Source organism: Taeniopygia guttata, chromosome 20, assembly GCF_048771995.1.
Source record: "Taeniopygia guttata chromosome 20, bTaeGut7.mat, whole genome shotgun sequence".
Taxonomy (NCBI): Eukaryota; Metazoa; Chordata; class Aves; order Passeriformes; family Estrildidae; genus Taeniopygia; species Taeniopygia guttata.
In genome coordinates, this window is record NC_133045.1 from 12,983,637 (window position 1) to 12,995,866 (window position 12,230).

A 12,230-nucleotide genomic window follows, 5' to 3' on the forward strand; every position below is an offset into this window, starting at 1 on the left:
CACTGCACTTCTGCCCTCCAACCTCACAACAACCCAAACTCTCAAAGAAGTCCCTAATCCTCTCCTAATCTGAGGCATACAATCATTAGCTGAAAATTAATATTTTTGCAGCTTTGTGCTGGCACAGTAACAGGGAAACCTCCATCTCTGCCCTGCTGAGGGAGCAGCCACTGCAGCACAGCCACTTTGAAGAAATGCCAGATTTATGGATTAGCTGCTGCAAAACACAGGGTGGATGAAAAGCTCTGCTGGGAAGTGGGGAAACAAGAAATAATCTGCCTTCTCAGCTGGGTTTGAGGTTCCTCTTTGCTCTTTGAGATCTGCCACAAGGTCAGGGCAGAAGGGCTCAATCTAACCCTTGTTCCAGCTGCTGCCTCCCTGCTCCAGGTAGATAAAGAGGAGCAGGGCTGTTACTTCTCAGAGTGCGGCCAAAAGAGGTGGTTGTGCTTATTTTACATCCTTGATCACCTGGAAGTTGTGTGTGGTGGTACTCAGAGATGGCTCGAGGAGTCTCAGGTGGCAGATGGGGTTTGTGGGGTGACCAGGGCTCCCAGCCAGGCACAGGCAATGAGAACCCAAATATTCCTGCAGAAAAGGCTTGAGAGGAAACCTCTCCATGTGAAAGGCTCAGTGACCCACTTGGACTTTTGGCTAAGATTAAGGGGGAAAAGATCCCACTCAGTTCAAAGCCACTTTTTTCAGGAAGAAATGGGGAACTTCCACAGCAAACAGAGCATGGACTTAAACAGTGCATTCACTTAAAACCAAAAATGCAGTCTTCGTGTTTGTGTTCCCTCATTAGAGCTTTTCCTTACTGCTACATACTGACTCATTAACAAATTAACATGTTTTGATTCCACTGTGAAAGTCTTGAGATAATTGTTACAGCTATGGTCCTGGGGCTGAAGAACTGTGCTTCTAAAATGCTTTTACAGGCTACAAATTGGATGCTTTTCATACAGGTTATCTAATTTTAATTACAATTTCCCCTCTGGCAAGTCTTTCTTCGCTTTGAAGTTGTTTGAGTTCTGTCATCCTTGGGGAGTGAGCCGTTTCAGATTATCATCATGTCAGATTTTATGTCCATAGAAACACTTTTTCAACAGTTCTTTTACGTGAAGCAAGCTTTCATCCGTGGGAGTTTTATTGGTCTAAAAGGTATGACAAGCAACTTAAGGGTAAGTGATGTCCTACTTGTAAGGTGAAAAAAAAAATCCACTCTAAGCATATACATCAGCCACTAAAACAAACAGCAATTACTGTCCCTACAGACACAATTGCAGAGTGTAAAAATAAGACATTATGTTAAATTCACTATTTTTTTTCTCAAGTAATAATTTGCCATTTTCAAGCAACATTTTGACTGCCTGAGTCACGAATGGCTGGGAAGAAGGGAAGGGGAAGCAAAGGAATACTGAAATGAGATAATCTCTCAGAAAACGACCCAGTCAAGGTACAACATCTGCCCACCAAGCCCTGACAAGACGCCCCTGAGCTCCAACATGGGTTTTGACCACCAGGCTGCTGCTGGGTGCATTTCATATGGCAAATTGTATAACACTCAGCATTCTGCTTTCATCAGGAGCAGATATGGTCCCTCCCTCCCGCGGCTGCATTAGAGGCCTGCCGCCCATATATAACATGTAATCTCTTGCTCTTTATTGCCAAGATGTTTATTGATGTTTGCCAAAGCCAAGGAAAAGAAGGATTTAAGCATCTCCTTATGAAGGGTTGATTTGTTTGTGTTTGGAGCCTGGGGCACTATGTCCAAGGGACAAGATGTTGGATTCTAAGTGTATCAGCCACGTCTGTGCCAGTGATTTTTTTTTTGTTTTTTTTTTTTTTTTTTTTTTTGACAGAATTTTCTTGATGAAGCTGTCTGGGTTTGCAAAGCCAATAGCAGTGCTGGCATGACAAGGCTCTGCAACCCCAGTTTGATGGGCTGCCAGCATGGTTACTGCTGCAATGCTCTCACAACTGCGATAAAACAACCAGCAAATCAAGGATGCTTCATCTGACTATTCAGACCTTTAGCCTGCATAGTTTTAAGGCAGTAAGAGATACAAGAGCAAATAGTTAATAAAAATAAACAAGCAAACACAAAGCTTGAGGAGTTTGCTGGGGAGTATGGGGGAGTGGAAGATGAGTGCAAGTTCTTCTCTCATCTCTGACATTCCTGAGCTAACAGTCAGCCCAAACAGAATCCAAAAGTGACCAAGGGAAAAAAATTCTGTAGGAACTCTTCACATCAACTTTTTAACATCATTTTCATATGATGTAAGATCCTATTAAAATGTCAGGTTTAGCTTCCCTTTCTTCACCCCCAAGGATTCTTTCTTCCTACAAGAGACCTTGGATCCTGTTCACTGGAATTAAGTCAGGCATTTTCAATAGAAGAAGATCAGAGGAATTAGCCTGAGTTGATTGAAATCCCTCTTAAATTTATGTAGTCCTTTAAATTAACTTGAATTCGGGTTGCAGCTTCAGCCTAAATTTTGCAGGTAGAAAAATTATGGGATTATATGTAATATATAATTATGGATTTATATAAATTATATAAACAAGACCTACTTTCCTGAAATGCTGGATATTAGTCAGAGGATTGCAAATTAACAAGATCTCCTAGGAACAACAACAACAACAGCAACAAATGTTTAAATAAAATTAATAAATGAAATTGGTATTTTCTGGTCGTTCTCATATGATACTATTTGAGCTAACTGCTGACACTAAAAAAACTAGATTCTGGATTTATTCCTGGAGCTCAGTTTGCAATTGGCTTCTGATTTTTAATAGTAAAGGAAGTCATAAAGAAGACACAGTTCTTCATGACTGCCAATGATTCAAGGAATTCCCCAATTTTCAGGAAGGCAGATTGGAAGAATAGGTCTTGGAGCTGCAAGTGGAGTCACTAGAGAAACAGGTTCAGTTAATTTGGGCCAAGCTGGTGTAAGAGAGTCAAATCTGTGAGAATGTGAGTGGCCAAAGTGCCCCAGTTCTTCCAAATGAGCGTTCCTTGCCTGTCACCAGCTGGTTCAGGTGCCACAAAAACAGGTTTCCCTCTCAGGAGAAGGTCTGGCAGAGCCTGGTGAGCACTTCCAAAGGGAGATTAAGGCTTTCAAACATTAAAATAGAGCTCACCTTAAACTATGTGAGGATATCAGACTTCTCATGACGAGGATTTCCATGATACAGGTTCTTTGGAGGTTTGACCACTGTGGTCTCCTTTTAACCCTTCTCTCTGAGTGGGCTGTTCCAACCAAGGAAATACACCTGATTCTGAGCTTCAGGAAGCTCAAAACCCCAATTCTTTTCCTGTGCCTTTCCCAGGGCAGCCCTCTGGGGACACTGCTGGTCCTGTGGCCTCCAAAGGGAGCAATGTGACAGACCCTCCATCCACAGCCTTCTGCAGCAAATCCCATCCTCCTGCTTCTCCCCAAAGTAGAGAAATTATAGTTTTCCAGGGAATCTCAGCATCTGCTTCCTCACAGAGATCCCTGACAGATAGGCTGGTACTAAACACTCCTAATTATGAACCCAATTAACTCTATCCATAGCATGACCCACAGCTGTGCCAAAAATACAGCAGCAAAAAAAATCCCGTGGCCATCCTTCAGCACCTACACTGAGACCCGTGTCCTGTACTTCTGTCCCCTCCACTCGCTGCCACTGAACTAAAGAGGACAAAAAAAAAAAAAAAAAATCCTGTACAGTCAATCTTCCCTGCATTTGTTCATTAAAATATGGTCAGCTTCCATGAGAGTTTTATTTGGAACAAAAGGACTGTTGGAGAATTAGTCACAGCCTGGGAGGCAGGAGAGGGCATTGTTTTATGGAGACAAGAAAGGATTTGGGAAGCAGATGATTCTAATTTACCTTCTTGACTTTATTCAGCCACTTTTAAATAGATTTCTCTTCATGTGGACGGCAGTGTTTATAGCTGTAGAGAGGAGGAAGGCTCACTTTTAACCCCTGCAAAAGAACAAGGCTAAGAAATAAATCCTGCTGAATTCTGCTTCTTGCTCGATTAGCAAAGGTTTCGGCTCAGGTGACCTTCTCCAGGGAACCAACTAACATCAAGAACTCCCTGTGAAACCTAAGTGGAGTGTTCTTGCACTTAAAATAAAATCAAACAGCCTCTGTTTCAAAATTAAATACTTCTAATTTAGGTATTTAATTAAACTGTACTATTAAAATTACTCAATTAAAAACTTTCATGTATGAAAATATTTTAATTTACTTCTATTTATAGGTTTATGCAAAATTTTGGGGGATAGAGTTTGAACTTTTCTTGCTATTTGGAGTGGGATTTTGCTTAACAGATCTCCGAAAGATTTCAGGGCAGGGAAATCAGGTTTTGACCAGTTTTACTTAAAAAATACCTTTTGAGAAACCTTCTGGATTGAATTTATAGCTTAAAATTCAACTCTGAAAGGGGAAGTGGAAAAGAAAAAAAATCACCTTTTATTATTTAATTTATTAAAATTGTGATATAAAACCCTTCTGTATGTACATGTGTATATATTTATTTAACATTTCCTTAGCTCCTGTCTTAGTTTCCTTAGTTTCTTTTTGTTTCCTTAGATCCCAACTTGAAAGAAAATGGTAAAAGAGAAACTCACTGAATGGTGACCTCTCATAATATCACTTTTTAAAAGAGGAGAGCTGAACAAGCAGAAGAAAAGGTGTTTTACTCTGTTTTCAAAGCCTTGTTTTGGCAACCTCCTGTAAAACTCAGATGCCTGAAGAAATGCTTGAATAAGAGAGACCTTTGCTGAGATGGAACAGTTACATTTAAGTTGTTCTTTGCCTACCAAAACATTTTATGCAGATGTGTAAGACCTTCCCAGAGATAAATCCCACACCTTTCATTTCCATACATTAAAAAAAAAAAAAAAAACTTACTTAAGAAAATCTTCCTACTTTAAAAGTTCATAGAAGGATGAAAAGGAAGAAATAAAGACTATTTTGCTTAGTGCACATGTAAATAGATTTCTCTCTCCATCACAAAACACATCCCTCATGCAAACACATATTTGGATTGGCTTCATCCATTTCCAATCACAAAAGCCACCACTCCTCCCAATAGTCATCAAAGGCATGAACACAGCAGCTCTAACAATTGCTTCCATGGAGAAACAATTTAATGAAAACATGTGAATATATTTTTAGAGCCTCATAATACAACTTCTCAACTGGAAATAAGGGGGGGAAAAAAAAGCATCTCATGACCATGGGATTGATCAAGCCCACCAAAAAAAAGCTCTGCAGAGCATAACTTGAGAACCATTGAATCCACGAGAAACCAGCTAACCAAATGTAACAAATTAAGGCAAGTCAATTTAGAAGGGCAAAAATATCACTCCTCGTTAGTGTAGGACTGATAGACTCCGCAGTGATGAGCTAAATAAGCACATACACAATCACTTTCTTCTCCACTAATGTCATTCAAATTAGATTGTCCAGGGGATGCTCTAAAGCAGTGCTTGTGCTGCTGCTTTGAAATGACTGAAGGAGCAGATAAATGTAGTTCACAGTATTTCTTCTAAAGATTTAGGGGGAAGACTGGGCTGTCCCTGGTGGGTTTTTTTGTTTTTTTTTTTTTTTTTGTCATTTGGAAATGAAGAGCAATTATACATTTTGCTGAGTTTTTTGCCATTTTACCTGTGACCCACCTCAGTTATGTTTGAACCCTTCTTAATCAAATGTGACAGAAGGTCAGATAAATAGCAATTTAAATTCCTCCAGTTCTTGTGAAAACAGTTGAGTAGGTACAGGAGGAAAGCCCCTGCAAATACCCAAGCCCAACATCAGGAAAAGCTAAATTCAGAGCTTCCCTTTTACAGATACAAAATTAAAGCAATCACAAAATAAGAAACCCAGAAAAGAAAATCTTTGCTAGTCCTGGTGCTTGTGCAATATCTTGTATTTTTCTCCCAGTTGTCTGCCTTGGCTACAGTGATAATTCCCCTGTCCCCAATGTCTTCACTGAGTGTCTGGAAAGCCAGAAGGGAGACCTGCCCTTCAGCCCTGGTTGTGATAAAGGGACTTGTGATAAGAGCCCTCAAAAATGTTCCTTAAAGTAGCCAAAAAACAGGAGCTTTAACACTGCAGTGTTGGCTCCACCAGGTTTGCTCCTCCGTGAGCTACCACATCCATGGCTGTTCTCAGAATAAACTCCCAGCTGAAAACTCAGCATTTAGGTTTGGTCTGGGAATTCTTTGCAGTATGCGTAATTGCTGCTCTTGTGATCCTGAACCCAAACATTTCTCATGCACATTCTCCCCCCAAAGGAAGCATTGCTGGGATTTTTACACTACATCACTTCAGCTGTTTAAAAATTACAGAATTCTTCATTTAAAATCTAAATTCATTTAAATCCCTGCAGGCTGCTTTTTGACCAATATTTAACACCTAGTGGCTTGCCCTTTCCATGCTGTATGGGCTTGGTGACCTCCGATCTGCACATGCCAAGGAAGGCCCTTCTGACATCAAAACATTACTCAAGAAAATTCCTTTCAACAGCAGGTACTTTACTGACCTAGATTAAGTTGCTTGAGATGTCAAAGCCCTGGGAAAAAAAAAAAAAAAAAAAAAAAAAAAAAAAAAAAAAAAAAAAAAAGCTAAAATTGTCCTAAATTACTTCAGGCATAAAATCTGACCAAAGGAATTATGTCAGATGCTATAAACAGAGAGGAAAGCATGTAGGAATATGAGGGATCAAAGGGAAAATGAAGTTATTGTGATTTTTTGTTTTCTCCCAACTAAAAAAGATGCTCCTACTTGTTCTGATGTGGAAGGAAGCTGCCACACAGCTGGCTACAGAATGCTTTTATGAATGTTTTAAGAAGGAAAACCAAAAATGTGTTGACTGGAACACTCCATGCCATTCTGGGCTTCATTTAAACTCCCAAGTCTCTCAGTAACAGGAATTACAAATTTACTCAGGCTCTGCAGGGCTTTCTTGGAAGCTTTGCCCAGCAGAGTCTCTGTGGAAAAGCACGTGAGCAAATCCCAGTGAGGTGTGAGGTAAGGGACTGACCTGGCCCACACCCCTATTGTAAATGCAGGAGAACCCAATGGGAAGAAATGGCAATGTCTGACTCAATTCAGAAAGCTGAATTATTTCTTTATTATAACTATGCTAAAATACATTAATATGCTATATAAAAGGAGGATACTAAAACTACAGACTACTTTCTCTGTCTCTAACTCTCCCACAACTCATGACCCTCTCGTTCCAGTCCAGCCATAGGTGGGTTGGATTGGCCATCAGGCTCAAACAATCCTCACCAGAATCCAACCAAGCAATCACTCTAGGTGAACAATTTTCTAAATACATTCCACATAGGAAAAACAAGGAGCAGAAATAAAGATTGTTTTCTCTTTCATTTCTCTCTGTGCACCTCTATGAAAATCCTGAGAGGGAGAGAAATGTGCTTGCCACACCCCCCAGCACATGTGCTGCCATGGGGGGCTCGTTGCTGTGCTTCCAAAATTCCCTCTTGCCTTCATGTCATAGGTGAGGAGGGCAGTGGGGTCTGTAAAGGGCAAATATCTGTCCAAAGAGAAACGTCACCAATACCTTGCACTTTCAGTCTTGAATTGACTCATATGTTCACAGCCATACAGCTTTTAAGGAAAACCTCTCTCACCGAAATCCATGCTGGTTTTTGACCTCAAAACCCTGCATCTGTTCCAGCCCCAAAAGCAGTGGCCTGAGTGTGACAGGCATAGAACAGCTGAAGTGCATTATTATCCCCTCCAAATCACCCTGGCCCTGCTCTCTGCCTCTCTGCCTCTCCCCCAGCCTGGGCTTTGCAGGCAGGTGTCGAATCCAATCCCTTCACTCGGACAGGGAGGGTCTTTCCTGCCCTGCAGATTCACATCCAGGCACTTGAGAAAGGTCACATTTGCTCCATCCTCCTGTGCTCAGAGGCTGCAGCAGCCCGGACACAGCTGGGCCCCCAGTCCAGTGCAGACAGCTTCGTTTTGAGACAGCCAGGGCAAATGTGAAACAGCATTTGCACTGGCACCTCTGCCAGGAACCCAGTCAAGCCAAACACTGGAACAGGTCCAGCTAATAAATGATAGAACTCTCAGAAATTGTAAAAAATACATGGCTTTCTGAAGAGTATTGTAAAGTTCATTTTTTTGGGTGTATTTGGCCCAGCAGCGCCAGTGCCTGTAGTTTCCCCAAATGAGCACTTTAACACAGCTTTGCAAAATAAGGCTTTTTAATTGGTTATTCATGATGAAAATGTTACAGTGAGCTAAGAGTTCCCCACAAGATGGATACTTAGAAACCCAGTTATTTTTGTAATGGACATAAATAATCCTCTTGACAGTAGCCTGGAAAACTCCCCCAGCTTGGTTTGCTGGCTCTCTGTTTCTTGCCACCAGAGGATACAGAGACTGAAGAGGAAAACAATGAAACTGTGAATGTCCTAGAATAAAAGGAGCATCACCCTTTCTAAAATGCAAAACTTAAGAAATTGTAGAGAGGGAAGCAGGAAAATCTAATGGAATGTCGGCTAAAACACGAAACCATGGCTCCATGATTAATCCTGGAGTACTGAGCCCCTGTGGCAGTGGAGACCCCCTTGTCAGGAGGTTTGTAAAGTTTCCAGGTGGAAATGAGCAGCTGTTGGAGCTCTGGCTGGCACCAAGGCTGTACTCAGCCAGGAGAGGCGAGTGAGCCATGGGCCAGCACAGTGCTGCATGGCTACAAGAGCAGAAAGCAAAAATGTGACTCCTTCCAACTGTCTTGGAACTTTGGGACGTTTACAAAGCGCATAGAATGGAAGTACCTCTGCACTGAATTCTGGCTGATGGAGTTTGTAGATCTTTATGTGCCCTAAACCTCCTCAGAAGTGAATGCAAGCAGCACCACGTTTCCTTAGGGATGAGCAGCCCATGGATGATGGATTTCAAGTGATCTGCACAGGTACTGTGACAGCAAGGCAGGGCTGGTCAGAGCCATGCCTTGGGTCACTGAAACCACCACTACAACAGCAAGGCCCAAACCTCAGCCAGAGGAGCAAAAGGATTTTCTGCTTTTCAGTTTCCAGTTGCTGAGGTCATTCCTAACTCTTGCAGAGTCACAGCGCTGTTCCCATTAAAAAGAAAACAAATGGATTCACTTAAATTGAAATATAAAATCCTTCCCTCGACATTGTTGTTTGCACTGCCCTCTTTGACTGAATAATTTCCCAGTCTCCTGACAGTCCTTAAGGAAGTGCTTAAAGCCTGAGTCTGTGTAACACCCACTGTGAGGAAGGGGTCACCCAAACTCCTATCTCCTACTGCTCAATTTAGCTAAGAAGAAAAGGCCTGTGCTCATATTCCAACACATGTTTCTGCTTTTAGATCTCTGGGAACTTTATGTGTCTTTTTTTTTTTTTTTTTTCATCTGTTCTCAGAGCAAATGTCAGTGCATTCAAAGTCCAGAGAGGGATTTTGGGTTTGAACCATGGAACAATTTGCCAACTTTGAAGGAGTCACAAAAGTTTAGATATTATAGTAGAAGTAGTTACAAAGTAGAGGGAAGAATTTTTTAGTATTGTACAAGGGGGTTTAACACCTGTACAGGGGGGTTTTTACTTTGTACATGGGGGTCAGAAGTTTTAAGATGGAGGAATGTAGGCCGGTCCTGTTCCTCCTCCTTCTCCTTCCTTACCTCCATGTTCTTGGTGATGTTGGCACTTACAGGTTGGTTTAGAGTAGAAAAACACCATTTAATATAGGTAATGGGCATTGGGGAAAAACTGCACCCATGTAACACGTAATGTACCATATAAAAGATAGAAAAGCACCATTTAATATAGGTAATGGGCATTGGGGACAAACTGTACCCATGTAACACGTAATGTACCATATAAAAGACAGCACAGCCCTGGGCAGAGGGGGAGAGAAGAAGCAGTCGGGAGTCAGAGAGGATGTCAGGGTGTGTGTGTGCCTCTGTCTGAGCTGTGAGCAAACCACAGCAGCCCAAGGAGAAAATCTTTTAGATAACTTGCAATAAACTGCCTTGAGACCGGACAGCAGAGACTGCTGAGCCTTTCTTTGGAAGCTCGGGGGTGGAGGAGAGACTTTTCCAGCACACAGAACCCCTGACCCAGGCCTGGTTCCGACACAGGGTGACACAGCCTTGGCACGGGCCAGCAGAGCAGCAGGGAAATCTCCAGAAATCTCCAGCCCAGCCTTCACTGCAGGCAGTTCCCTCCTGAGGCTGCTCCTCACACCTGCATTATCCACGCCACATTTTCTCCTGCACAGTTTCAGTACCTAGATGTGTGTGAAATAGCAATTTATTTAGTTCTGCCTTTACAGAAGTTGTGAGAGAGGAGAAGAAATTGCTGCCTGCTGATGCTGCAGACCAGTATGGTCTCAATTTTTTCTACCATTTTCTTTTATTCACCTGCTGCCTGGGTCCTGCCTCTGGGGTGGGAACAATCATTTTGTTCTATGTGTTGTCCAGCTCTCTCAAAGTAGAGTTTCTAAATGCTACAATGAGTAAATTAATTTGGAATCTAGACCCTTTCATGTGCTGGAGCATCTCTGAGATGGGCTGATTTTTTTGCTGCTGCTGAATGATAGAGATGGGCAAGTTGCTTCAGAAGCTGTTACACTCTGCTGGCACTGAAATCATATATAATTTAGGGCTGCCTAAAGCCTCTATATTCAGTTTCCATCTACTTCTGCCCCAAGCATGGACAGAACTTTTTAAAATGGACACAAAAACATCCACAGCTGCTTCATCTGAAGCAACAGCCAGTGCTTTTTGTGTCACTGAAATGGCATAAACCCAATATAAACAGGAATAGGAAAATACTTTTGAGTGTTCCGCATTTTACAGCTTCCATTTAAATTAATGAAAATGAGATCTAAGGGTTCCAGAAGCAAATCAGCACTGGAGTGCTTAGAAATGACACCTTAAAAAATTAAAATACTCAAAGCACATGAGAAAATAATTTTTTCAAAGGAGATTTAATGAATTCTGACAGTTATTTGTATAATGTTTGTTATGTGGCATCACTAAGATTTTTCTACTGGTGAAGGTTAGATGAAAGTGTTTTGACAGCTCTCACTAGAGGGATGATATTTAATATAGAGCAGTTTGCAAAACAGTATCAGGACCTGGGAATACCTTTTTGGTTAGTCATGGTCACCTCCAGCCTTGTGAAGAAAAAAAGAATTCCTAAATTCTGTAATTTCTGGTTTTAGCAGCTCATCTCACAAAGGAAAAAAATTACCTGAGATTTAAAAAAATACCTCTCTCAGGCAAAATGGTGTGTCCAAACATTAATTTTCATGGCCTAAATGAACAGAGGTCTTGAAAATGAGAAAGCCCAGAATGGAACCTGAGTTTGGCTTTTCAGGGAAGACTAATTAGCAAAATGGGAAAGTCTCTGAACTGTGGGAAGGCTCAAAGCTGAAGTCTCACCCTCAGCCCTGCACAGAGAAGGAATGCAGAGCACAACTTGTGTCACCCAAACTCCAGAGGCTGCGGCTCTGCAAGCTCAATTTCACCCCTCCTGAAGAGCTTCACCCCAATTCCCAAATAAAAAACCCTAATGGCAACTGCGTGGAAAGAAAGCAAAGTCAACATAAGGAAAAGATGTGGGAAAACAGCTCTGCTGGTCTCTGCTCAGAGACTCTTTCTGGGAAAGTTCTCCATGCACAAAGATGAATCCCACAACATTTTTGCTGCTTTCTAAAAAGCTTGGGATTTTTTCTGCACACTCAGGGTGGCTCCTGTGGCTTTTTTAACAGCTTGAGTGTGATTTTCCTTCTAGGAATTCTGTCCCTGTAGAGTAAAAAAAGAGGCTCAGACACGCAGAGGCTTTAACAAGTCCTGTTAATCCAAGTGGGACCTTGGATTTGTCCACACTGGTCCCACAGGGAATACCAGGATCTGTTTGTGTGTTTTGAGGAATCCCACGGAATATAGTGGCAGTTTCAAAACTGTTCTCCTTTGGATTTTTTTTTAAAAACCCATCTATTTCATAAAATTGCTTTGTAACAAAGTCAACTTTTTTTTCCACCCATGTAGGCAGCTAAAGGTCTAAAATAATTTTAGATTTCCCCATGGAAAAAAAAAAATATTGTATTTCCTGAAGAAAACTTGTGAAAGAAAATTCTTAGAAGAATATTGTTAGCTGAAAGTACAGATTTCAGCCAACAAGAAATTTCTATGATAACCTGCATGTGCTAACTCCAGCCTTCAA